Genomic DNA, 26,350 nt, shown 5'->3' with positions numbered 1-26,350 from the left:
TTCAACGAAGACCTGATAGGTTGTGGAGATTCAAAGAGGTCAGGGCAGTCTCCTCAAGTAAGATATTATCTGTCTCCTATGTGGCTCAATTTGAGTAGAGCCCTTAACCTGTCCCAATTATGACAATATAATACTCGAATTTTACATGCAGATATGTGTAACTGAAACCTAACTATTTGCCTAAAAGAATTAGGGGTGATCTTTTCTCATCTATTAAGAAGTTTTCAGGTAAGTTGTCCAAAGTTGGTATGGCAGATCCCTAATGTCACCAGTGACCCAGATTTTTTCTCTATTTCAGCTCTACCATTTTTAGTGTGTGATTGTTTTCCTCAGGCTCACAGCCTAATTTCTGAATCTATAGGCATTAATTTTCTTTCTCCACAGGTAGAATGAAAAAGAATAAGAATGGGAAAGGTCAAAGGGCAAATTGCACCAGGCAGAAGTCAAATGACTTTGTCCCTTTTAAAACATTTTTTCAAACACCTCTCCCAAGCAATTTCTGTTTCTAGCTCATTGACCAGAACCAGTTACTAGGCACACCTAACTGCCAAAGAATGTAGGGAGCAGCTGGTCACCTTGCTCCTTGAGCAAATGGAAATTCTGCTGATCAGGAAACCAGAGGAAACAGATAATGGGTAGACAACTAGTAGTATCCATAACAGGAAATAACCCTAAAAGTAACACGAGAATAAAGAGCAAACTATTTATCATTGTTACTATGGATTATATATGACTCAGTAAATTGGAAACTAATGTTATGTAATATCATAACAAGCTGTTTCCGAATAACATAAAATATATTACAATGGTTAGAAGAACTCACTAAAATAAGGAGGAGGACAGTTAACATGTTTGATGAAGAATCAATTGTATATGCAAAATAAAGAAGTTTAGGTCGATAATGTCGGAGCAATTTTTCCTTTCATGTACCATGTTAGTTTAAATTGCAAACATTAAAGATCAGGAAATAATCCAACTTACTGCAACTTCTGTTTAAGTACAACTTTCCATTGAACTCACAAACCCAATTCAATGAGCATTTTATTCACACTGTGACTTACACAGAATCTCAAAATGATTTATAAACTTAAGTAATACAATTACACAGTTAAATAACCACAAAGGGAGAAGAAAATTAAGAGAGCTTTAGGCAAGAGAGAAGAGACTTTCAAGAACTATATGAAAAGAAGAAGAGATAGCGTCAATGATGCAGAGAAATGCAAGAAGTTTCCTCCAGATGCCAAGAGCAATAAAGGAAAAGGCTTTTGATCCTATCTCATGAAAAAGTACCATGGAAGGAAGGGAGAATTAATGCCAGAGAACTGAGGGAATGGGCTGGAATGGAGACAAATATTTCTTGAAATACATTTTCTAGCCACAAGCAGATGTAAAATTTTAAAGAACATTGGGGATAAAAACAGTTTGAGATACAGAAATCATTTGATAGCACATGTATGTATATGGTTCCAAAATTCCTACCATACAACTAGACCCAGTTCTCGAAGCAGGAAATATGAGAACACATCTGCTTCACAGTCCTGACAAGACCAGCAGTATTGGATTAAAGGGCCCTCTACCTCCACCCTGATGTGCATATGCCACAGTGCTTGATGCATCGGAAATAAACCTGTTATGTAAACCTTCTGTTTATTTTATGTTAAAGGCAGTCCACACTTCAAAAACCATCTCTACTACAGGAAGAAATGCTATATATGTGAGAAGTCTCTTTATTCAGCTTCCCCACCTCCCATACCAATTCCATCAACTCCCGTACTTCTTTTATGTGGAACATTTAGTCACAGCCTATTCTTGTGGCTTATGTACTGGTTATGCACTTTTGAATGGAATTCTGAGGTATTATGAACACAGTACTAGATTTGAAGATTTAAAAACAACAATTTAGTAACTTTGCTCAGCTATTCTAGAGTATACTGAACAATGTGCCCTTAACTTTTTTGAATTTAATTGTCCTCATCTATGAGAGAGGATAACAGTTCAAAGACCACTGAGACAGAAACAAATAAAATAAATTTTATGACAGAGAGAAGAGATAAATGAGACATACTTAAACAGAAGGAAAGATGGCATCAGCTAAGACTAAAAAATTGGTTTATTCCAATATTGTAAAAGGAACTACATAAAACATATGTTGAGAATTTTAAATATATACATCTAAACTAGTCAGTTCAGTAAGTCCATTCTATAGGAAGTAGGATCAATTATGAGGATAATCTTTGCAGATGGAAAAGCACTGTGGCCATCTCTTCCACATTAACTCAACCATCCAGATCTGCTCTTAGAAATCTTCCTTAATATGGATGCTTTCTGGAAATGTTCTATCATCCTATTGTAACCAACCCATAGGATATCCTCACACACCATCTCTTCTCTGAAAGATATTTTGAAAATATAATTCTCCTTTATTGGCCTTTACACTGGATGGCTAATTAGTGTAAAATTTGTAGGATACTAACAGCAGGCAAAATTATATGTAATAGATACTGAAATAGCAATATTTGGTTACTCAAAACCCTGTCTTGTGCACTCTATTTGTGGTATAATGTGGATTTCATTAGCAGGTTTCTTTGCCTTTTATTGTCTTGCTTGATGGAAAGAGTTGCAACAAAAAGAAAAAGGCTAAATGGAATTGCCTGGCATGTGTACGTCAGAATGGAATAAAACCCACAGTTAGGAGGGAAGAGTGGGAGGAGACAGGAGAGCCAGCAGAGACCAAGATGGGGAGGACACTGGAAATGAAGGATTGACAGCTACTTGGGGAGCAGCTCCAGTGACAGGTTTTGGGGACTCTGATGAGAAGGGAGAAATTAGGACAATTTACCATGTGTCATGCCAAGCATTTTTCTGTTTTTCCACTTTTGTGTAAAATACACCTTTCCTTTCAAGCCTTTTATTTTTAATTTCCGACTTGTATTTTCTTTTATAAATGAGACTCTGCTGAGACAGGTCTTGAGGCAATGTAGTTAAGATGAACATAGAGATGTCTTTACAGAGACACTTTAAAATACATTATTATTTACACATACACACACACACACAAAGTTTTACAGTGGTGGAAAGATATGACTTTGAGAAAAGAAAAACTGACATACATTTAAAACAACAATTTTAGAGACACCATACATCTAGATTCCTCTGGGACCTGTTATGATCTACAATTAGAGTTTAGCACTGACAATATAAGACTGCTCTAGTAGTGTTTCTAATGAAACGGATGGGTTAAATGGAATAAATAATGCCTAGAGCAAAATAAATAAAGCAAATCATACACACACACACACACACACACACACACACACACACACACAGCTCCTATGTCAACATCATAAAACTTGCTTTTAAATCTTATTTCTCCTTCTTTTGAAGGAAGGGAGTATTAATATGGGGAGTTTTCCCTTCTATATCCCTCTGGCTACCAATCTGACCCTTACTATGAAAAACTCCTGAGGCCCCAAATGTACCATTTGCAATAAATTATAATCCAAGGCTCATAATTTTAATTGCTTTAGGGTGATTTCGTTCACCTCGGTTTGCTGTTCTCCTTGGCTTCCACATGATGTTTTCCTAAAGTCTCCATCCAACAGAGTTTGCTTATTAAAAATGTTGCAGAGAGAACAAGAAAGTGATGGATATAAAGAGCCAGAAGGAGTCACTATCATTTAAAATTGCTTTAGTCAGTGCAGTTAAGTGAAAACATATGTTGATAAGAGTCATATTTTTCAGTAAAGCATATTCTGTGGCTTAATTTGTTCTACAAGCCCAACCTCTTCCTCCCACTGTTTCTGTCTAAACACAATATTACTTTCCTTCTTTAATTATCTTAACAGCAGCCTGTAAATAAACACAATAGCTTAATTGTACTTATTTGTGAGCTATCTGCTTTAGTGTGGTTCTAAATGATTACCTTTTTCAATTATTTTTGTGAAGCTGCTGCTCATAAAAATAAGATAAAAGCCAGTGGCTACAGTAACAAAGAGTTGAAGAGTACATTAAGAATAGCAGAGAACTGCACTGTAGAAGGAATGGAAAGAGCTTCCAATACCAGCTAGTCCTACCTACTCATTAGAATTCATCAACTTCATTACCTGAGGCCCAGGTAAAGAACTAGCCAAACATTCATTAATTAGAAGAACTCTAAGAACGGCAGAATAGGAAATGCTGTGGTTTACCACCCAAATCTGCCTTCCACAGCTGAGGCACTCTCCAGCTGCTGGGAGTGTTGGCTGCTGAGATGTCACAACTTAGACCTCTCTACGAATTGTCCTCAGAGGAGGATGTGGTCTCACCCAGGATTACACTCCTTCTCTGGAGTATCCCAATCAAAGGACTGATCTATGTGGAAGCATGGCCCCTTGGACTCCACTTCAGATATCTCTGAATGTTCATACAAGCTCTAGAATTCCCCTTGAGATGAACGAAGGCCTTGGTGCAATTGCACCATATTTCAACTTCTCTCTCTACACATTTGGCTTCTCTCTTTCCTCACAGGAATTGTTCAGAGTAGCATTCTGCAATAAATAGTTTGCATAGAAATTTCCCCCTCAGCTTTTGTTTCCCAGGGAATCCAGTCTATGGCACACAGTGGGACCAATTTAACAGTTGTCTAATTGCCAACTTTGGAAACATATGAATATTCTAAAGTGTCTGAATTTTTAATCACATTTTAAAGGTCAGGAGAGTAAAGAAAATAATAAAGTGAGTAATTTGAATCCCTCATCAGTTATTCCTCAATGTTAAACTAAGAAATATAAGTTCTCTTATCACTGACAGTTATAAAACGAGTACTTTCAAAACTCGGTCACTTGTACTAGGCAAAGATTTACTGAGTCTCTGATACATATCCCACATAATGCAAAGAACTATGAATGTTAAGAGAAGTATGACACAGGTTCTGTCATCAAGGAGCAGATATTTAATCACCTATTTGCAATAAAGTGTATAATTGAAGTAATTAAAGTATGTATCATATAAAGAAATGGGACAAAGGAAAAATGATTACTCTGTTTTGGTGAATCCAAGGAATCCTCAAATAGAAGATATTTTAGCTGTAATTATAAAAATTAGTAAAGAGCTAATGAGGTATAAAAGGAAAAGGTGGGAAGAGTTATTCAGGCAACTCTAACATCATGTACTAAGGCACAGAGGCAACAAGGACATTCTGTTGGAGGAAATTCAAGTGATTCAAGATGGTTGTCATGGAAGGAAAGAGTAGCAAGACAGACAACGGGGTAGGATGGACTACGGAGATTGTCTCCCAAACTAAGAAATACACATATTCTCTGCAACATCATAAAACTTGCTTTTAAATCTTATTTCTCCTTCTTTTGAAGGAAGGGAGTATTAGTATGGGGAGTTTTCCCTTCTATATCCCTCTGGCTACCAATCTGACCCTTACTATGAAAAACTCCTGAGGCCCCAAATGTACCATTTGCAATAAATTATAATCCAAGGCTCATAATTTTAATTGCTTTAGGGTGATTTCGTTCGCCTCGGTTTGCGTTCTCCTTGGCTTCCATATGATGTTTTCCTAAAGTCTCCATCCAACAGAGTTTGCTTATTAAACTGTTCTATGTTTCAGAAGGAGCATCCTGGAAATGGCAGGGAGAGAATTTTAGAAGAAAGCAAGATTGGGAATAGGATAATAAGGTAAGATACTTGGGCACAGGTGTAAACCAAGACAAATGACCAGGACACAACGACCAAGTCCCCCTAATGCAAGCCTCCATTTTATTGATATGTGTACCCTCTGTCATGTTAACATGTAGCCAGGTCTTACGTCTAAGTATATCCCAAGTGACTATGCCAGAATAAAATCTAAGTGTCCCACAGTCATGTCTTTAGGAACCAGCTAGTTATCCTGGCAAGTTAATTTATGGTAGACTTTAATTATTCCATGTTCAACATCTCCCATATGTATCTGTAGTTGAACCAGGGTCTTAATGGATATGTCATGTCTTAACACTGAGGGATGAACCACTAATGATGAAATTGGAGGTTGCTGTGAAGTCTTCCTATGCCTAAGGTCAATCACATTTCCAACTACACACATCTCTTTCCCATCTCTTAGTGATAAAAAAAAATCAAATATCACTATGTTACAAGCTGTGCATGAAAGGAGATTATTTAAAATTGGAAGAAAAGAAAGAATTCTGAAACATCTAAACTTGTATTTTAAAACTTTACAAAGAGTATTAGGGTCCTCACATTCCAACTTTTGAAATATACAGATAAATCAACCAATACCATAAAAATAAAGTAATGAGCCCCATGATTAAGTAACTTGTCCACATTGGCGAAGAATCCAAGGTTACAATTCAGGTCACATGTATTCAATATTTCAATTCAGTCTTTTTTTCCAACACTTAATGCATAAAAAATCCACCACAATTCTACTACATTCTAAAAGAATGAGGCATATAATGGTGACTTGGTTGGAATTACAATAGCCAATGTTAGTAAATTCTTTTCAAGCCATTTTAATCGAGTTTTTAAGAAATTCTGCACTTACCCATTCAGCCGAGATTTTATAGAATCAGAATGTGTGGTTCATCTTTTGTAGATTTCTTTCTAAATTATGTTTCTTGTCAAAATTGTTCCCTTGGAGCAACCTGAGCAGGTTTCTCCATTGCTCATCTCTGACCACAGGGATACTTGTTCCTCCAGGTGTGGGAACTCGCTCTTCATTTAGGAAGCCAGTTTGAGGGCTTGGCTTCAAATCCTTCTTGGTCATACTGGAAGTTAAATAGATTCAATTCAATAATACTCAGCTTTTTAGGCTTCTTTCTTCTTATCCTTAGCAGTTATGTTTACTTAGAAACATGGAGACCAAACATTGAAAATTTCTTGAGTTACAGATCCTCAAAAGATAAGTGGAGGAGGCAGACAGAGGCAGGCATGAAAAGAACTCTATCCTCTGACCTCCCATAAAAAAATAGTCGATACACATATAGAGTCATGATTGTAAACTAAAGTGCTGGCATTATAAACCAACTGTAACAAATATATAAACTATTAGATTTGTGATGAAAATAGTCAGAGGAGAGCAAAGAATAGTTAGCAAGGAAAAAAAAAAAGATACACTAGCAAGAGATGCCAGGGTTACACCTAAGAGCTGCAAATCCTTCTATTAAATGATTTAAGATAAATAATATTTGGAACTTAAGTACATTAAAAAGTTTATAATAGAGTTTACAATGGTATTATCTGATTGACCAACACATTTTAAAATTGTTATTCCTGAGTTACATATAAAATGCATCAATGCTTTTAAATGAGAGAGATTCATTGTTAATCTACTAGAATTTAAATAAAAACTTGAAACAAAAAAAAAAAAAAAGAGAGAGAGAGAGAGGTGCCTGGGTGGCTCAGTCAGTTAAGCATCCTACTCTTGGTTTCAGCTCAGGTCAGGATCTCACGGTTCATGAGAAGCCCCACATCAGGCTTCTCACTGAGCATGGAGCCTGTTTGAGATTCTCTCTCCCTCTCTCTGTCTCTCTCTGTTTTTCCCCCTCTGCCCTTCTACCCCGTTCATGAATGCTTTCTCACTCTCGTGCTCTTTTGTGAAATAAATAAATAAAAACTCAAAAAAAAAAAAGAAAGAATCCATATTCTGTGCTATAAGGTAGCATTTTAACCAAGTAACAAATTTAATTCCATCATATATGATTTACTTTGGCAATTCTGTATGATGAAGACAGATAATGTTTATGAGTGAATATCAAATTAACCATGGCTTTTAAGAAGGAAAAAGCCATAGGCTTATTATTGGTGAAAAATTCTAAGTAGAGTAGAGTAATAATCTATATAATAAATGAAATAAAAGTAAGCTTTCAACAAAATAAAAATGATAATTATCCTTACGATAAATAAATAAGGTTCAAAAAGAGACTCACTGAAAAAGAACCACAAGTTACTATCTTTTTTTATGGATATAAGTGATATATCTATGTCAAGTAAATTACCAAACATTTCAGACCAAGCAGAAAATCTCAAGAACTCTATTATAAATTAGAGGTTATGTGAGATAAGCACTAGATAGCACCATTGATATTTTTCTATATGATATCAATATAATTTTATAACACATAGACTGTTACAATAATTAAATCAATGAAAATATGATTAGCAATTACATTGTTAGTATTGGGCATATTTACTAGTTAAAGTATATTTGATCATTTATAACTGTTATTAAAGCATAAAATGAGAAGATTTTGAGTTTTCGTCACAGAGTGTTGCTTGACATCTATTAAATGTTTAGATAAAAATGTATGCTCATGTATATGAGTTATTACTACATCAGAAAATCTAATAATGAGATTCAGCTTGCTGAAAGAAGAGGAAGGGGGTGTCTGGGTGGCTCAGTCGGTTGAGCGCCCAATATTTGATTTTGGCTCAAGTCGTGATATCAGGGTCATGAGATTGAGCACTGCACTGGGCTCTGTGCTGAGCAGAGCCTGCTTGAGCTTCTCTCTGTCTCTCCTTCAGTCCCTCTCCCCCACTTGCACTCTCTCTCTGTTTAAAAAAAAAAAAAAGGAAAAAGAAAGAAGAGAAAGGGAGAGGAAGAGGAGAGAGTTACATAAATGGCAAAGGATCTAAACTGATACAGTAACTTTTAATTCAGAAAAAGAGTTGACCACAGTATTTAATGTATATCTGTCAATTAGCATTGTCAAAAATACATGTGGTTTCATGTGATCTAGGAATGGGAATATTCCCATGGTCTTCATTACACTCTAAGCCACTTTAATTCTGATTCTAATATATTGATTAATTTAATTAACGTTATATGAAAGTTTTATTCAATTCTGATGAACAAGTGTAGTAAAAAATTTAAGATGGTTATCCACTCTGAGTTAAGTAAAAGTTTCAAGCTATAATTTTTCTTTAATGTAGTCAAGTTTAAAATGCAATACAAGGGGCGCCTGGGTGGCTCAGTTGGTTGAACTTCCGACTTCTGCTCAGGTCATGATCTCACAGTCTGTGAGTTCAAGCCCCGCCTCGGGCTCTGTGCTGACAGCTCAGAGCCTGGAGCCTGCTTCAGATTCTGTGTCTCCCTCTCTCTCTGACCCTCCACCATTCATGCTCTGTCTCTCTCTGTCTCAAAAATAAATAAACATTAAAATTTTTTTAAATAAAATAAAATAAAATGCAATACAAGTAGAGGCTATCTGCAATTATTTTTTTACAATTTTTAAAGAAAGAATTTATGTAAATCTTTTCATGATTCACAGTCATGCTGACTTCAAAATGATCAAATAGCATGTTATTGTTATCAGCTAGCAAGTAACAAAAACATGTGAAAAATAGGTGGAAATTTTTTATGTTAATTATTTTGCCTATATTTCATCACAGGGCAGGAATGCAAAAAGAGATAACACAAATAAATTTCACCGTTAAAAAATGATTCAGGCAACAGTTAAACAAAATAGAACAGTGAAAATCATATGCTCTGTTCTTTTAATGTCCTGCTACAAAGACAATATCACTTTTCTTAAACACATTGATTTCTTCAAGTATTGTATTTCCCTACAACACTAAAAGAATCAGATGTTAATGGGAAGATGGCTTGTAGATTTGCATGTGTGTGTGTGTGTGTGTGTGTGTGTGTGTGGAGAGAGAGACAGAGAGAGGGAGAGAGAAACACAAATGGAGAAAGCTAATTATATACAAGCTACTGTGCAATTACTAAAAAAATATACAGACCAAATAGAAACTGGAGACGTAGGCAAACAGAAATATATCTATAAACAGAAATTATAGAAAACTCAGGTTAAAATGTATTCAAAAAAGACATGGTAAGATGTATGCAAATGCCTATTTGTGGAGACAGTAGATGAAAAAGATGAAAAGCCATCCCAAAGTACCTTTTAGCATTGGAAAATTTCTAAGAGGTTTTCAGAAATAGACTTCATCAAAGATAAAGATGGGGGAATCCCCAATTTTGGTGAAATGGCAAAGGCTGATAAACTTTGATGTGATAGAATATGAAAAATTATGGACCAGCTAAAAGAGAGCTAAAGAAAAGGGACCTCATCCCCTAAAATTACCTCAGGTCCTTCCTACTCAGTTCCAAATCTGCCTCACATACCTACTAGAGGAAGAGATATGCACTCTAATGTAGAATAATTTAAATACTACTTAGAAACAGTCTGTCAATAGTAAGGCAGGCAATTAAGAATTGTATGGGGGGTGCCTGGGTGGCTCAGTCGGTTAAGCATCCAACTTTGGCTCAGGTCATGATCTTACAGTTCATGAGTTTGATCCCCGAGTCAGGCTCTGTGATGACACCTCGGAGCCTGGAGCCTATTTCGGATTCTGGGTCTCCCTCTCCCTCTGCCCGTCCCCCACTTGTGCTCTGTCACTCTCAAAAATAAATAAACATTTTTTAAAAAATGTACGGAAGGGGGAGCGCCTGCATGGCTCAGTCGGTTAAGCATCCTACTTTGGCTCAGGTCATGATCTTATGATTTGTGAGTTCTAGCCCCCGCATCGGGCTTTGTGCTGACAGCTCGGAACCTGGAGCCTGCTTTGGATTCTGTGTCTCCCTCTCTCTCTTCCTCTCCCCTGCTCACACTCTGTCTCTCTGTCTCTAAAATAAAATAAATAAACATTTTAAAAAGGTATATAAAAAAGAATTGTGTGAAAGTTGTTGCAACTGAAGTCTAGAGAAAGCTTCAACTATACCAACAGAACAACCAAAAGCAACTCATGAAGTAGAGGAAGAAGATAAGGAAAATGAAGAAGAGGGAAAGGATAATAATAAATAAAATTATATAAAACAAAATAGACACCAATCTTTATGTGAATATCTTGGAATAAGATAAACACCACAATCAAGTGCTTTACTTTGGAGATATTATGTACCAGCCTCATTAAATGTACTTTCAAAATGGGATAATGGTTGCATATAGTTGCTATAGACGCTAGAGATTCTTTAGATTGTGTGACCAGAGTACATAAAACAGCCGTGAACATTTTGTATGTCATTCTACATTTAAAAAATCAAAAGAGGTTCTCTCTTCCTCATTTGGTGCACTTTACTCTTGGTTAACGTGACACGTAAAATGTTTTGTGATTTTTAAAAAATGTCTCAGATGTCCTAGACAGTAAATTTTCTCATGTATTTTTAAAAGCTATGAAATTATTGAAAACATATTTAGAATTTTGATAAATTAAAAAGAGAAAATTACCTTGATGTTTTTATAGTTTCGTAGGGTAACATTGCCCTTTGCACAAATTATGTGTAATTATGCCACAGTGCTCATTCATTAAATTTAGAGTCATTCTGTATACAGAGAATTAGAATTATATTTTCATTCTTAGTTTTGGAATGGGGCTCATTTGACATGATATTTTATTTTATTTAGTTAGTTAAGTGCAGAGTTTTATAACTAAAATGATAGACCTACCTTAGCAAATGAAGAACCAATTCAGCTATTAAAATTTCTATGAAAAACCTGTATTCAAAACAATATGTATAATGTCAATTTTGTGCATGAGGAATTCTGACATGTAATTGAAGCAAAAAAAAAAAAAAAAAATGGAGCTCCATTAAAAATATCAGGTGTTTTTATGTCAGTATAAGAGCCTGAGAAACAAGGTAAAAAAGGAAAGTTAATTAATTGTTTAAGTCCTTAAGATATAGGGGTGCCTGAGGGGCTCAGCTGGTTAAGCATCCAACTTGATTTCAGCTCAGATCATGATCTCATGCTTTCTGAGATCAATCCTTGTGTTGGGCTCTGGGCTGACACACAGAGCCTGCTTGAGATTTTCTCTCTCCCTCCCTCTCTGCCCCTCTTTCTGTCTCTCTCTCTCTCTCTCTCTCTCTCAAAATAAATAAATAAACATTAAAATAATCCTTAAGACATAAAAAGATAAATGTCCATGAAGACTGTTGGGTTAGTGTAGTGGAATTATGGGTAATTTTATAATTTTCTTTTTTCTAAGCTTTTCTTTATTATAATAATGGTGTTTTTGCAAAAGTAAGAGAAAAAAAATTTTTTTTTTAATTTTTTTTTTTCAACGTTTATTTATTTTTGGGACAGAGAGAGACAGAGCATGAACGGGGGAGGGGCAGAGAGAGAGGGAGACACAGAATCGGAAACAGGCTCCAGGCTCTGAGCCATCAGCCCAGAGCCCGACGCGGGGCTCGAACTCACGGACCGCGAGATCGTGACCTGGCTGAAGTCGGACGCTTAACCGACTGCGCCACCCAGGCGCCCCAGAGAAAAAAATTTTTAAAACAGTACATCTTAATTCTTTACAAGTAGCTCCAAGCTTAAGGCATCAATGTTCATTTAGACCAGAGCAATAGCAGCCCAAACACTTAAGGAAATTCAAACAGCAGGTAAGTAGATGACTGAGATTACCTTTGTGATTGATTTTATTCAGCAAATATGATTTTTTTTTTTTTTTTTATTTTAAATTTTTTTTTTTTTTTTTTTTTTTCAACGTTTATTTATTTTTGGGGCAGAGAGAGACAGAGCATGAACGGGGGAGGGGCAGAGAGAGAGGGAGACACAGAATCGGAAACAGGCTACAGGCTCTGAGCCATCAGCCCAGAGCCCGACGCGGGGCTCGAACTCACGGACCGTGAGATCGTGACCTGGCTGAAGTCGGACGCTTAACCGACTGCGCCACCCAGGCGCCCCAGAGAAAAAAATTTTTAAAACAGTACATCTTAATTCTTTACAAGTAGCTCCAAGCTTAAGGCATCAATGTTCATTTAGACCAGAGCAATAGCAGCCCAAACACTTAAGGAAATTCAAACAGCAGGTAAGTAGATGACTGAGATTACCTTTGTGATTGATTTTATTCAGCAAATATGATTTTTGTCTAATATTCAAGAAACAAAGTGATTTTCCTTCCTTGTTGTAGTGTATATGTATCCTGCTCTCTTTCCTCTGAAGTATTGTCGTAAAACATGTGCTTTTCCACACCAAAGCTTAAACTCGTTTTCCTTTCTAATTCTGAAAGACGACAATAAAGGAGGTCACTCCTAACTGCCACCCACATTGTAGTGTTGAAAGTATTTCCCTATGTACCAAATAACCCCAGCAGGAGAGAAACAAGATCCTGCACTCCGTGTGTATCCTTGGACATTTCTGACGAGTAGAAAGAAATTTAAATACCAGCAGAGTGTTTCCACAAACTGACTACATACAAACATTTCTGCTCAAGAACAAAGCTACACCCCTCCTGAAGTGTCTGCTTTGCCAGTTACTTTGTTCAATGCAATTTGTTCTTGAGAAAATATTGTCCCTGTAATTCTACCCAGTCAGTGGATCCTTAAGCACTCTGTCTTCTAGTTGCAGGTTGTTAAAGTTAAACCATCTGCCTTTGCAGAATATGTTTTGTAATTATTTCATGGGTCAGAAAAAAATAACTTTTTCTTATTTGTAGCATTTCTGGTTGTCCACTGTCTCTCAGAAGTGGGTATGTTCGTTGCCCATTGACCCATCAGGCATCAATTTGATCTTTACTCTCAGTTATTACTTCTTAGTTATAGAGTGCAAACATCTATTTCACATGTACTTTCTAAGTAAGTTATAATAATACCCACAGGGGAGTCCATAGTTTCAATTATTAATAATAATGTCCTGAGTGAGAAGGAATTTACTTTTTGAAGTTAGATTATTTATGTTCTCAGTTGCTACCCACACATTTTTGGGGGTTGGGTTTGGGGGCATGTTTTATTATTATATTTTCTTGAGTTTAAGTGGCCTAAAATGTACAGCTCAACAGTGTCAGAAGTCATATTTAATACTCATAATTCAAGGATGAAAAACATTTATCTCCTCACAAAACAAAGCAATCTTCTCACCAAAGCATATTTTATCTGATATAAATGTGTTTATAATACGTAATACTTATCAAAACCCACATCGACTTCATTGTTGGTTTCTATTCTATTCAGCTCTCTCTCCCCCCTCTTTTATGATTAGCACTTTTTAAAGAAGTGCATCGTTTTATAACCGATGTTCTCTGTTTGCTGTGTATTTTTTAACTGACAAAGCAAACAAAGTTTCTGGAACAGCTCCTCTCACCACTATCGACCTCAGGCCAAGCCCAGGGAATGTTCTCAGGGAGGAAGCAGCCACTCCTTCCCCTGGGAAACATCAAGCTAAAGATATGAATAAACTAAGGGAACTTTAGTCCACTAAGACAACAAATATCAGTGAATCATTTATTTGGTGACTGGCTCTATTTCACCTCTCACTCTGTCATTCCTGTAAAAGAATGTAAAAGAAGAAAGTCATTGTGGTTTCACAGATTCAAATCTATAGTAACAAAGTGAGGTATTATGACCAGGTATAGCTGGTCCAAAACAGAAGATTCAAATGAGCTGTCAGGTAAGGCAAGAATGTGGTAACTCCCTGAGTAAGATGCATAGATTAACACAGCTTTTGGACTCTAAACACAAAGTACTTCCTTTACCAAGATGTTGGTATCTGAAAGAGTGGCCCATGTGACATCTGTCTAAAAAGAAAGTGTTTCTTCATATATATAAAAAGTGTTCTTTCCACATAAAATTAAACTTGGACACAGCTGAACACAGGCAAAGAGAGGTCAGGGATTACATATGATGAGAAAAGGTAAAGCAAAACAAAATAGAGCATAACAAAATAAACGTGCAAATGAAAATAATAAAAGGAATGACATAAACACATGATTTCCAACACGAACATGTTCCATTATGTCAAGTGAATTACTTACAGTATATAACAGAATTCCAACTATTTTGTGAAGCATTCCATAATTTAAAAACAAGTATTTGCCTTTTCACCATGCCCACAACATAAAGTAAAAATATGCCCCTTCGTAGAATATATAAGAGCCTTCGTTATCTCCTCTCATTCTGGTTTTTCTAATCCCTCCATACTGTGTTAGGTTACAGTCATATCAAATGATTAATCTCCAACAAAATCATTAATTTCACAAAAGTGCTCCTTCTGTCTAGAATGCCTTTGCAACTCACCCCTTGCACTCCTTTAATATTCCTCAGCCTGAAATAGTTCTACCTAATATGAAGACTATTTAAATGTCCCTTCCGGGGCGCCTGGGTGGCGCAGTCGGTTAAGCGTCCGACTTCAGCCAGGTCACGATCTCGCGGTCCGTGAGTTCGAGCCCCGCGTCAGGCTCTGGGCTGATGGCTCGGAGCCTGGAGCCTGTTTCCGATTCTGTGTCTCCCTCTCTCTCTGCCCCTCCCCCGTTCATGCTCTGTCTCTCTCTGTCCCAAAAATAAATAAAAACGTTGGAAAAAAAAATTAAAAAAATAAAAAAATAAATGTCCCTTCCAGTGCAAGTTCCTTCTTAGACATTCCTATAACATATCCTACCTGTCTTTATTACAGTCTTTTCCACATTGTCAAGTAACTATTGACATGTCTGTGACATTGCCTAATCTGTGTAAGGTAGGGGATCATATTTTGTTCATTTTAGTATTTGTAATATTATACACCAGTGAAAACCAATTTTTTTGTTGACATGTCTAGGAGATAAGAAATTATTGAAGGATATCTGTTTGGGTACTTTTCTCACAGTCAGTTTGTCAGTAAGAGCTATTCTAAGTATTCAAAAGCTCATTGGTAAAGGGAAACCATCTTAAAACTTTCTTCTAGTTAAAACTTACAATTTCGTGCCAAATATTTCTTTTTTTTTTTTTTTTTAATTATTTTTTTTTTCAACGTTTATTTATTTTTGGGACAGAGAGAGACAGAGCATGAACGGGGGAGGGGCAGAGAGAGAGGGAGACACAGAATCGGAAACAGGCTCCAGGCTCTGAGCCATCAGCCCAGAGCCTGACGCGGGGCTCGAACTCACGGACCGCGAGATCATGACCTGGCTGAAGTCGGACGCTTAACCGACTGCGCCACCCAGGCGCCCCTCGTGCCAAATATTTCTTGACATCAACTCGTTTCTGATGTAACTGTCAAGCCCCAATTATTAAAATTTATATATTTTTCTATTAGTTGTCAAAGAAAATATACATTCTTGGGAAACGTTACTGTGTATGTCACTTAGCAATTTTTAAATTAGGTACTATGGAGATACAAGACTGCTTTGTAAGTCATTGATAAATCACTTATAAAATAATACTTAGAAATATTGGCGTTGCAATTGATTCAACAATGCGTATTTCTGTAATATTTTGTCAGATATAACAAATAGTTATCTTGTCTTTATCAGTTGAAAATATACAGATTTGAAAATTTAGATCCACACAAAAACCTACATACAAATGTTTATGACAGCTTTATTCATGATTTCCAAAAATTGGAAGAATGAAGATGTCCTTCAATAAGCAAATGGATGAACAAACCATGGCACATTTATACAGCAGGATACTGTTTAGTGATAAAAATCAGTGAGCCATCAAGTCACACTTTGATGGGTAATTTTTTTAAATATTTTTAAACATTTATTTATTATTGAGAGATAGAGAGAGACAGAGCGTGAGCAGGGAGGGGCAGAGGGAGAGGGAGACAAAGAATCTGAAGCAGGTTCCAGGCTCTGAGCTGTCAGCACAGAGCCCAACGCAGGGCTCAAACTCACGAACTGTGAGATCATGACCTGAGCCGAAGTTGGATGCTTAACCGACTGAGCCACTTAAGGCGCCCCGATGGGTAAATTTTTAAAGCACGTGGCTAAGATAAAGAAGCCAGTCTGTAAAGGCTACCTAATACGTGATTCCACTTGTATACTATTCTGGAAAAGGCAAAATTATAGAGACAGTAAACAGAGCAATTTTTTTTTGATGAACTGGGGCAGGGCATTGAAAAGAGGATTTCTTTATAGTGCCTTATAACTATTCCAAATGGTACTATAATGGAAGATACATGACTAGAATGATCCATAGTGACTTCTTTCCAAAGATAACAGTATGAAAATTATAGAAAATAACTATACCCAGGTGACCAAAGTTAAAATCAATAGAGATAAACCATATTGATAGCATGTCATCTTGATATGATGTGATGAGAATGGCATTTTACCTCTGTGATTTTCCTCCTCAAAACACATAACTCTATATAATCATGACAGAAAAAAAATTAGAACAAAAGCAAGACAAATCCCAGTTGAGGGAAATTTTGCAAAATAACTGACTAGTACTCCTCAAAAACAAAATAAAAAACAAGGAAAGTCTGAGAAAATTTCATAGCCAAAAGAAACCTAAGGAGACATGATGAATGAATGTGATATGGTATTCAGGATAGGCCCCTGAAACAGAAAAAAGACAATAGGTAAAAGCAAGGGAAATCTGAATAAAGTGTGGTCTTTAGCTCATAATAAGTTATCAATATTGCAAGACAATAACACAGCAGAGATGTTTTTCTTGTTAACCTTGCACTTTCTCATTCTCTCTCCCTCTCATGTATAAACACACACGCATTCATTCACATAATGCACAGAAACTGACAAGCTATGGCATTGTTAGTGTTTACCTTTAGTAACTCCATTCTTATTTCATGTCAAAGAAGACATAACCGAGAAGAATTTGGGGTGTTTATCTAACATCTATGATAAAGATTACCTCTAAATCACAGCACTTCCAAATGTTTGAATCCTAAATTAGAAAAACTTAAAAAATCAAAATTTTTTCATTGTTTTATATATTTTATTTTTGATGAGTCTCTTCAGTTGATTAGGATTTTGTATTTTTTAAAAAGTGTATAGGAATCAGAAAGAAATTTTTTTAAATGTTTTTATCCTTCACAGAAGTGAATTCGAATATTGACTATTCTGTCCTAAATCTGTCCCTTTAGGAAACAGCTATATTGTCTTAATGCACGGAGGAAAGGCTTCTAGAAAAAACATTAAGTCACAAAATTACTTTTTGTAGCTTGAATCAAAAACTTTTGGGGCGCCTGGGTGGGTCAGTTGGTTAAGCGTCCGACTTCGGCTCAGGTCATGATCTCACAGTTCGTGGGTTCTAGCCCCGCGTTGGGCTCTGTGCTGACAGCTCAGAGCCTGGAGCCTGCTTCAGATTCTGTGTCTCCCTCTCTCTCTGCCCCTTCCTGCTCTCACTCTGTCTCTCTTTCTCTCAAAAATAAAATAAACATTAAAAAAACTTTTTAAAAAAACTTTAGGCCAACAACCCAGCTAGTGGATAATGAGCATAGTTTTATCATCTAGTTTCTACAAAAGCTGAATTCTTTGAGACTTGTCTGTTGTCTCATGTGTATATTTCAGAACCCATGCAATATATAGAGTAAGGCCATGCAACATATACAGGTAGAGGCCATGTGTTATATGAAAGCTCAGGGAACATAAATGTTCCAGAACTATGGGGTGTGGCCTTGAAGAGCTAGTAAAATCAGTATGCTACCACTGATGAGGAAACAAAACTGTGGCTGTATAAAGTTAAGCTTTAGCTCAATTTTTCTAAAAAAATGGGCTAAAATATTATTGAATTGGAGGAACACTTAATCTGCTGAGCCTCTGTTAGAACAGACAAAACTCATGATACTTTAATGTATCTAACCCTGTATTCAAATAAAATAGAAGAGATGAAGAATTCAGTGAATTGTGCAATTTTTGGAGTATCCTTCATATCTGCAATTAGCTAAGCCTTTTAAAGATCAAATTACTTACACACACATATGTGTATGTGTGTAAGGAAGAGAAAGAGTAAGATACAGAGAGATAGAGACAGAAATAGAGCTGGAATATTAAAACACAGTCTCAATAGATCTCTCTACTTCTCAAATTTATACTGAAGAAATCAGAAATTAGTTTTCAAATAACATCTCTTAAGCATTTATTACCCCAGTTATTTTTGGTATTTTTGCGGTTAACAAAAGGAATTCAGAAGTCTTGGATATAATTGGCAAATGCAAAGATGTGCCAGGTAATAGATTATCTTTGATATTTGGCTCCATTTCAACTGACAACTTCTGAAAGCATTTTTGTAATCCGGTGGATGCAAGGATAATGCCATTGTCATAATTTAAAATTATGTGATGAAGAGTTCCTTATCACATTTCTCATATGAAAAACACTCTTGGTCAAATTGGAAGGTATTTAAAAATTTTGCTTCAGTTTCTTGATATGCTGAGGGCCAATATGACAGCTCTGATCTTTGGTAGTTGATTAGAGAAAGGGACTACAGTTCATCATTTTCCATCATTTAATCTATCAAAGTAAAGTTTTGATTTATTTGATATTTGCATGCTAACAATTAAAGTAAAAAGAAGACCACTTTGAAAAACACATAATGCAAATAAAAAATTTAAATTATTTACCAAATCATTGGCAATGTAATTATAATTATATATGATTAAAAATTAAATTGAGTCATTTACATTATGGTAACACTGTCATAAATCTCTATGCATGTCAAATTTCTGTTTTTTATTGTTTTTATTTTTTAGACCTTATTAATTAATTAATTAATTAATTAAACATTTATGTAGTAATTCTGATGAGTCATATATGCCCCTGGATCTCAGAACTATACATATCTCTGTGAAGTAGACTGTTAGCCATTTTTTATAGGGAGTAAAGTAGGTCCCAGAGATCAGGTAACTCATCGCAGCACACACAAGGAGAGGTGAAGGAGCCAACACTGACAGCCAATAGTCTGGTCCAGAATCATGTTCTTAACTATTTTTTTCAGCTTTCTTTGTCAATTATACTTCAATAAAGCATGTTCTTAACTATTATGTCAAACTGCTTCAATTTCACCTAGGCCCTTACTGATATTATACATAAAATACAATCATTTTATCGAAGCAGAGCATTATCTTTCCATGTTGAATAACAACCATAAGGGTAGACTGCTTAATAAAGTATTACTCAGCATAAATGCCTAATTTTGAAAATATAAAATGAAGAAATTGTTTAAAAAATACAGTTTTATTATACAGAACATGTTAATCTCAGTTTGAACTGAAAACATCAAATTGTTTATGTTGTCATTCTTTTTCTTGTGATTTTGAGCTTAAAAATTGTCATTTAGTAAAAACTTACTGTTACTAATATTAAGTAATTGTATGTAGCTGACTGAGTACTTGCTGTAACCTGTGAAATTACAGCAACATTCTGAATTTTGTTTTGGGATTGATAGCAGTTTTACCAAAAGCTCAGTGAGCTATCACTATTATAAGAAAACCAGGGACCACCTAATTATCTCTAAATATTTCGAATAATTATTTTAGCAAGTAAATAAATATGTAAAGTCAAAATGACAAAGCCTCACTCCATCCTACTTGGTATGGAGAGATAAAGATAATTTTCTTTTCATAAGCTATTTTGAATTTGTCCAAACAAAGCCAAAGGGGAAAGAAAATTTTCCTACGATTTATCTATTACCTTTCCTTTTAACCTATTCAAAAATTCATAATGGTAAAATTATTAATCAGCACTATTATATAAATATTCTAAACATATATGCTGCAATTGCAAACTAATAACATTATAATGACATTATTGAATGGCGATACTAAAAAGTAGCATTTCAACTTTTCATAAATTACCATTTCAAAAATGTATTTTCTCGAACCAAATTTCTGAAATTGTGATATCTGTTCCAGAGTGGAATAACATCATTATAGAAATAAAAAATTATTGAATATTACAGATCATCACTGCATTTTTCTAATAACCTGACAGACTCTTTACAAAACATTTGATCATAACACTAGATGAAAAAATTAACTGGCACTCTAGTGCTATCTTCTTTGTAGAATGGGGTTGTAAAAAAGAGGTTGTTTTGAAAGGTGGGGAAAAAAGGAAATAAGTCTAGGCATGTTATACTAGATGTTCAGATGAAAAAATCCAGAAAAGATTGAAGATAGATAATTGGGAGTCACAAGTATAATGGACATTGAATGAGTGAAGGTTCTTTTTCCTTCAGATTGTGCAGGAAAACTATAATCTAGCGCAAATTACATCAGGATTTTTATACTTTTTGGGATCCACACTGCTATGCCTGTTGTCATGTAGAGTCAGTGTGACAATAGAGTTGTTTTTTAAAATCTTTCCCATCAGCATCAAACTTAACTCTTAAAAAAGAACCAGTTGAGGTTAGAGATGGGGAAAGGATGAATGGGTAGCACCAAGGATTTTTAGGGCAGTGAAAATACTCTGTAGGATACTGTAATGATGAATACTTGTCATTGTACATCTGTCCGAACCCATACAACATATAACACCAATAGTGAATTGTAATCAACTATGAACTTTGGTTGATTATGTTGTGTCAATGTACTTTATCAATTGTACTAAACATATGATTCATGTGGGGGTGTTAATAATGGGGGAGAGACAGCAAGCAGGGCAGGACTATATGAGAAATTTCTGTACCTTGCTGCTCATTTCACTGCTTTAAAGAAAATAGTCTCAATATTATTAAAGGTAAAAAAAAAAGAGCACATCTACTCAGAAGTCTTTCAATGGAAATAAACCTATGAAAGACAGTTTCCCTTGTCCAACTTGTGAGCAGTTTCTGTGTCCACTCCAATTTGGATGCCACTGTGTAAGAAAGATTCAGTTAATCCTGATCACCAAGGAAAGCAGGTTCTACTGAAGAGGCACCAATAAAGTAAGCATTTACCTTTTTCCTTTCATGATAACTTTGAAATTTAAAATTATTACTCTCGAGGTATTATAAGGAAACTAACATCTCAGATGTTTTCATACATCCTAGTTTAGAACATACTATGCTATATTCCACACTTCACAGCACTTACTTCACAATGTATCTAATTTTCTATAATTTGTGAAATTGAAGAATATGTTTTGGAGGCCAGTAGAAATCAGGGAGTTTCATGTTCAATATGCCAAACAAATAAAGGGTGAATTTGTCTTCCTCTTTGTTTTGCTATTTGTACTGTAATGTACAATGATATTGGAGGCAAACAATAGGAATTTTCTTTCAAAAGCTCCTTTCTTTACTTCAGTTTTTCAAACTCCTCCACAAATTCTTTATTTCCTTATTATAATACCAAAAATAGCAGCCAAGTTGTTCTTAAGCAAATGCTCAGTTTAAGGACTGCGTCCAATTATTTTCTTTTAAACTTGTGACCTGGTGAAGGAAATAGGGCCTCTTTCCAACAGGAGAGTTTACTTTTTTGTCATTCTTAGATGGGGGAGCACTGGGAACAGGAATAAAAACAGGCTTCATCTCATCCATGGGCACAAGGCCAGAGAGTCAGCATGCCTCCAAGTTAGAAAGAGCTGAGAGTGTTATAAAACATATTTCCACCTTTCTGCCCTTTTTGGGTTGAAAACAGCGTGGATTGTCTGCCTTGGCAGCTCCCAAAGTTAGTCACAAAAAAATACGGGAAGGCTCAGAAAATCCTTACTATCTAGAATGACATTCTTAGCTATGGGACTGAAAGCTACCTTAAAGAAAGAGACAAGATTTAATAACATAAAACTCCAAAACTTCATAGAAATATTGTTTTGGGGAAAGGTGAAGGGATAAAATAGGACTTCACAGATTTTCAGCATACTCCAAAGCATACCACAGGGGCTATGGCCACCTCTCCTCCACACCGATAGTGGATTCTAAAATGAACTATTTGACCAGCACTAATGGCAGATTCAATGAACTGTGTCACTCAATTAAAGATAATTCCATTTGCTTGGTTTTGTTTCACCAAAGTGAAATTGACCTTTGCATGTGTAAGTAAATTGCAAGGGCATCTAGTCCTTGGGAACTCATCAATACCTACAGGAGATACAGGTTCCTTATATATCAATTTAATAGAAAATAAGACCCATTTTTTTTTTTTGCCATATTCTGTACTTTACCAATTTCATAGTCATTTTAGTCTTTGTGGAATTAATTTCTTTATGGTATGGTACAATAAAAAAGAGATACTAAATTATGACTGTTCAAATTAGAAAATCAGGAAATAGAGTTAAGATTTCCAAATCAGAATGACTTTCTTAGTAGCAATACTGGTGTATGCCAAAATGTAAAGGGATCATAAGACAGAGACATGAGCATGATAAAAATGAATTTTAAGGTATCTGGAAGTAAAGGAGAATAAAATCTCTTCAAATGAGTCAGTGATTCAAAATGTAATGTATTGACCCTAAATACTCTCATCTCATCTCATATAAAAATGTTATATATTTAAAAGTTTTAATGCTTCCATCATTCCCTTTCATATATTCCAGTCCATTTTTTTACCATAAATCATGTAATATTCTTCCAATAACTTATTCTATCATGCTTTCTCAGATGTCTTGTTCTTCTTATTTCATGGTTATATATCTGTCAAACCTCAGTCATTTCCTAACCTTGCCTTAAAATTGCCTCTGGCTAAAATTAGCTGAGCCTCGTCTTACCTCAGATCAGGTAAAATAAACCTTGTGGGGGTGAGGTTCACCAATACCACTGAGCATGAACAGAAATATAATTTGGGCTAAATAGCAGGAAATACTCAAGGTTATCTATCATATAATTGAAGATCAAAATATTTCTTGGTTTTAGCATGATTTTAGAATTATAATTTCATTCTTCATTTTATAATTGTTAATGTTCAAAGCATAAAACAGTGGTATAAGAATGAGCTTTTAAAACTTTGCTCCTAAAGCACCTCTGATGAACCTTCCCAGATGGCCAGGAATTGAAGGATTTTTCAGCACTGATTTTTAGCTTTGAACCCTAGAAAGTTCCAGGAGAGAGTTTGTCACTCTAGTTTGTATGTGTGTGTATGTATGTGTGTATGTTCAGTGGAGGAGGACGGTTTGGATATTTTGGATGGGTTTTGGAGGACTATAGTTTGAAGTGATCCATGAAAAATGAGAAAGTTTTTAACAGTTAAAAATATTTAAGACCCAGTGTTAGATTTAAAAGTCATGCAACCTTGCATTCTGTACTATATCTGTGACCAGTTGAATATAAAGCCATGGTTTAGCTGTGCTGATGAAAACTCTCTTTTTCCATCCCCAGACTTCAAGTTAAAAGAGGTGTTTCACGTTTAGCATGTGGCTTTCAACGCCCTCTCAGCACACTGCCACATACCTTGGCAAATTCAAGGAATTACCACTTATATATCCCAACTCTAATAAAATACAGACTTCTAAACTGTTGATACACACACACACACACACACACACACACACACACACACACACACATTGGTTTATTTCATTGTGAAATATAACACGTATGAAATGTACACAAAATATAAATACACAGGTCAAAGGAGTATCTTAACTGTGCCCCTGTCACCCTGGCCATGAACTAGAACATCATCGGTGCCTGGCAAGCTTACCTCATACTTCCTCCCAAATAATAACCCTTTCCTCCAAAGTAGACCACTGTCCTGATTTCAATAATAATCACTTGTGTGCTTTATTCTTGTCTTTATCTTTCCAGTGTATGCACTATACCTCTCTAAACACTACTGTTCTACATTTCTAGTCTTTTCAGCTTTTACAAAGAGTATCAAACACTATGTATTTTTGTGTATCTGGCATCTTTTGCTCAATTTTATGTCTGTGATGTTTATCATGATGCTATGTGTTGTAGATCATTTATTACCACACAGAATTCCATTATATAAACATAACATAATTTATGTAACCATTTCAGTGATAATGAACAGTTGGATTGTTCCCAGTTTGCAGCTAACAAAAACAAAATTCTGCACTGAAAATTATTGTACATGACTTTTGCTGCCCAAGTGGACATTCTTCTGTGGTGCTATACTTAGTAATAAAATTATTAGGTTATAGAAATGAGTAACCTTTTTGAGTAGGTTATATCAAACTATTTTCTAAAATGGCTCTGAACATTTATATTCCTACCACCAATATATGAGTCATCATAGTTTTACATTGTTTCTCACTTTTGGTATGGTCAGTCTTTGTTTTTTAAGTTTATTTATTTATTTTGAGAGAGATAGAGAGAGCATGCATGTGGGTGGGGGAGAGGCAGAGAGAGAGAATTCCAAGCAGGTTCTGTGCTGTCAGCACAGAATCCAACGTGGGGCCCAAACTCACAAACTTTTGAGATCATGACCTGAGCCAAAATCAAGAGTCAGACACTTACCCAACTGAGGCACCAGGCACCCCTCAGTCTTCTTAATACTGGCCATTTCTTGATTAGTTATTGTGTTAAATATGTTTTCAAATATTTCATTTGAATAGTATCTTTTGTGGAGTGCCTTCAAGTCTTCTTCATACTTCTTTATTAGGTTGTCTGTATTTTTAAAACTTTGTCATTTTTTAAAATATTCTTTATATGTATCTTCTGTTAGTTATATATGTTTCAAATATCACCTCCCACACTGCAGGGTTCTGAAGAGAAGTTTGAATAAATTTTGCCTATCATTTCCTCTATGCTTAGTTCTTTTTTGTCACCTGTTGAGAAAATAGTACCTTACCTTAAAGACATGAGCATGTTTTCTAGTAGTACCTTATAAAAGTTATTTGAAACTTCAACTCCTGAAATTGATTTTTTCATATGCCATGACGTAAAGGTTACATTTCACTTTTTAAATCATGAATTTTACAGTTTTTCCATAGATCATTTCTTGAGAACACCACCCTTTCCCCTCTTTATCTTAAACTAAGTGTCTAAATATTTATGGGTCTGTGTGTGTAATCAGTACTATCTTATGTTCCTCTATTAGTACTGTCTGGAAGCAGTGCCACACTGTCTATATTATTATAACTTTAAAACAGGTCTTAAAATCTAATAGAGCAAGTTTTCCTACCTGCTTATTTTCCATTAATAATATCTTTCTTATTTTTATATGAATTTTAACATTAGCTTATATAGTTCTAAAGATATGCACACAAATGCACACAAACTCACATGTACATTGACACACACAAAGCAATTAAGATTACTTTAAAACTATAACTCAAGTTTGGAATAATTGACTTCCTTACAGGACTGTCTACTCAAATCTATAAATATGACAGATATCTTCAACTGGTTAGGTTTTTATGTAATTATCTCTATAGTCTTATAGTAACTTTTTAAAATAAATAATTTTTCTGTATGAAGATATTGGATATCTCTGGTTAGGATAATTTATAGGTGTGTCATTTTTTATGCTGTTTGGTGACATATTTACATTTCATTTTCTGCTTGCTGCAGCTCATAAAAATACAGGTGATTTTTGTATGTTGACTTAGCATACAACAATGTTTGTATGAAACAAACATTGTTTGTTATTAGTCTTACCTCATTGTTATTAGTTCTAGTAAGTTATCCATATAACTTTGAAAACATTGTTATTAGTTCTAGTAAGTTATCCATATAAACCTTTGGATTTCCTATATACACAATTAAATTGTCTAAATATTCACCTAAATTCACCTTTCTAATAGTTATAATTTTAATCTCACTGATATACCC

The 26,350-nt window shown here is 35.2% G+C and overlaps 1 long non-coding RNA gene across 1 annotated transcript in view; it reads right to left on the bottom strand.

Annotated features, from left to right (window-relative positions):
* Positions 1-5,527: 5,527 nt before the first annotated feature.
* The window catches only part of LOC147577482 (uncharacterized), a 127,600-nt gene continuing 106,777 nt past the window's right edge, over positions 5,528-26,350 (bottom strand). The window contains exons 2-4 of the long non-coding RNA XR_015240334.1: positions 25,034-25,281; positions 6,527-6,749; positions 5,528-5,606 (exon numbers count right to left, since the gene is read on the bottom strand). This is a non-coding gene — a long non-coding RNA (uncharacterized LOC147577482). The remainder of the gene's footprint in view (positions 5,607-6,526; positions 6,750-25,033; positions 25,282-26,350) is intronic.

The sequence above is a fragment of the Puma concolor genome, chromosome C2 (assembly GCF_028749965.1).
Source record: "Puma concolor isolate L17-30 chromosome C2, mPumCon1.1.hap2, whole genome shotgun sequence".
Classification (NCBI taxonomy): domain Eukaryota; kingdom Metazoa; phylum Chordata; class Mammalia; order Carnivora; family Felidae; genus Puma; species Puma concolor.
This window is presented reverse-complemented; position numbering and strand designations above follow the sequence as displayed.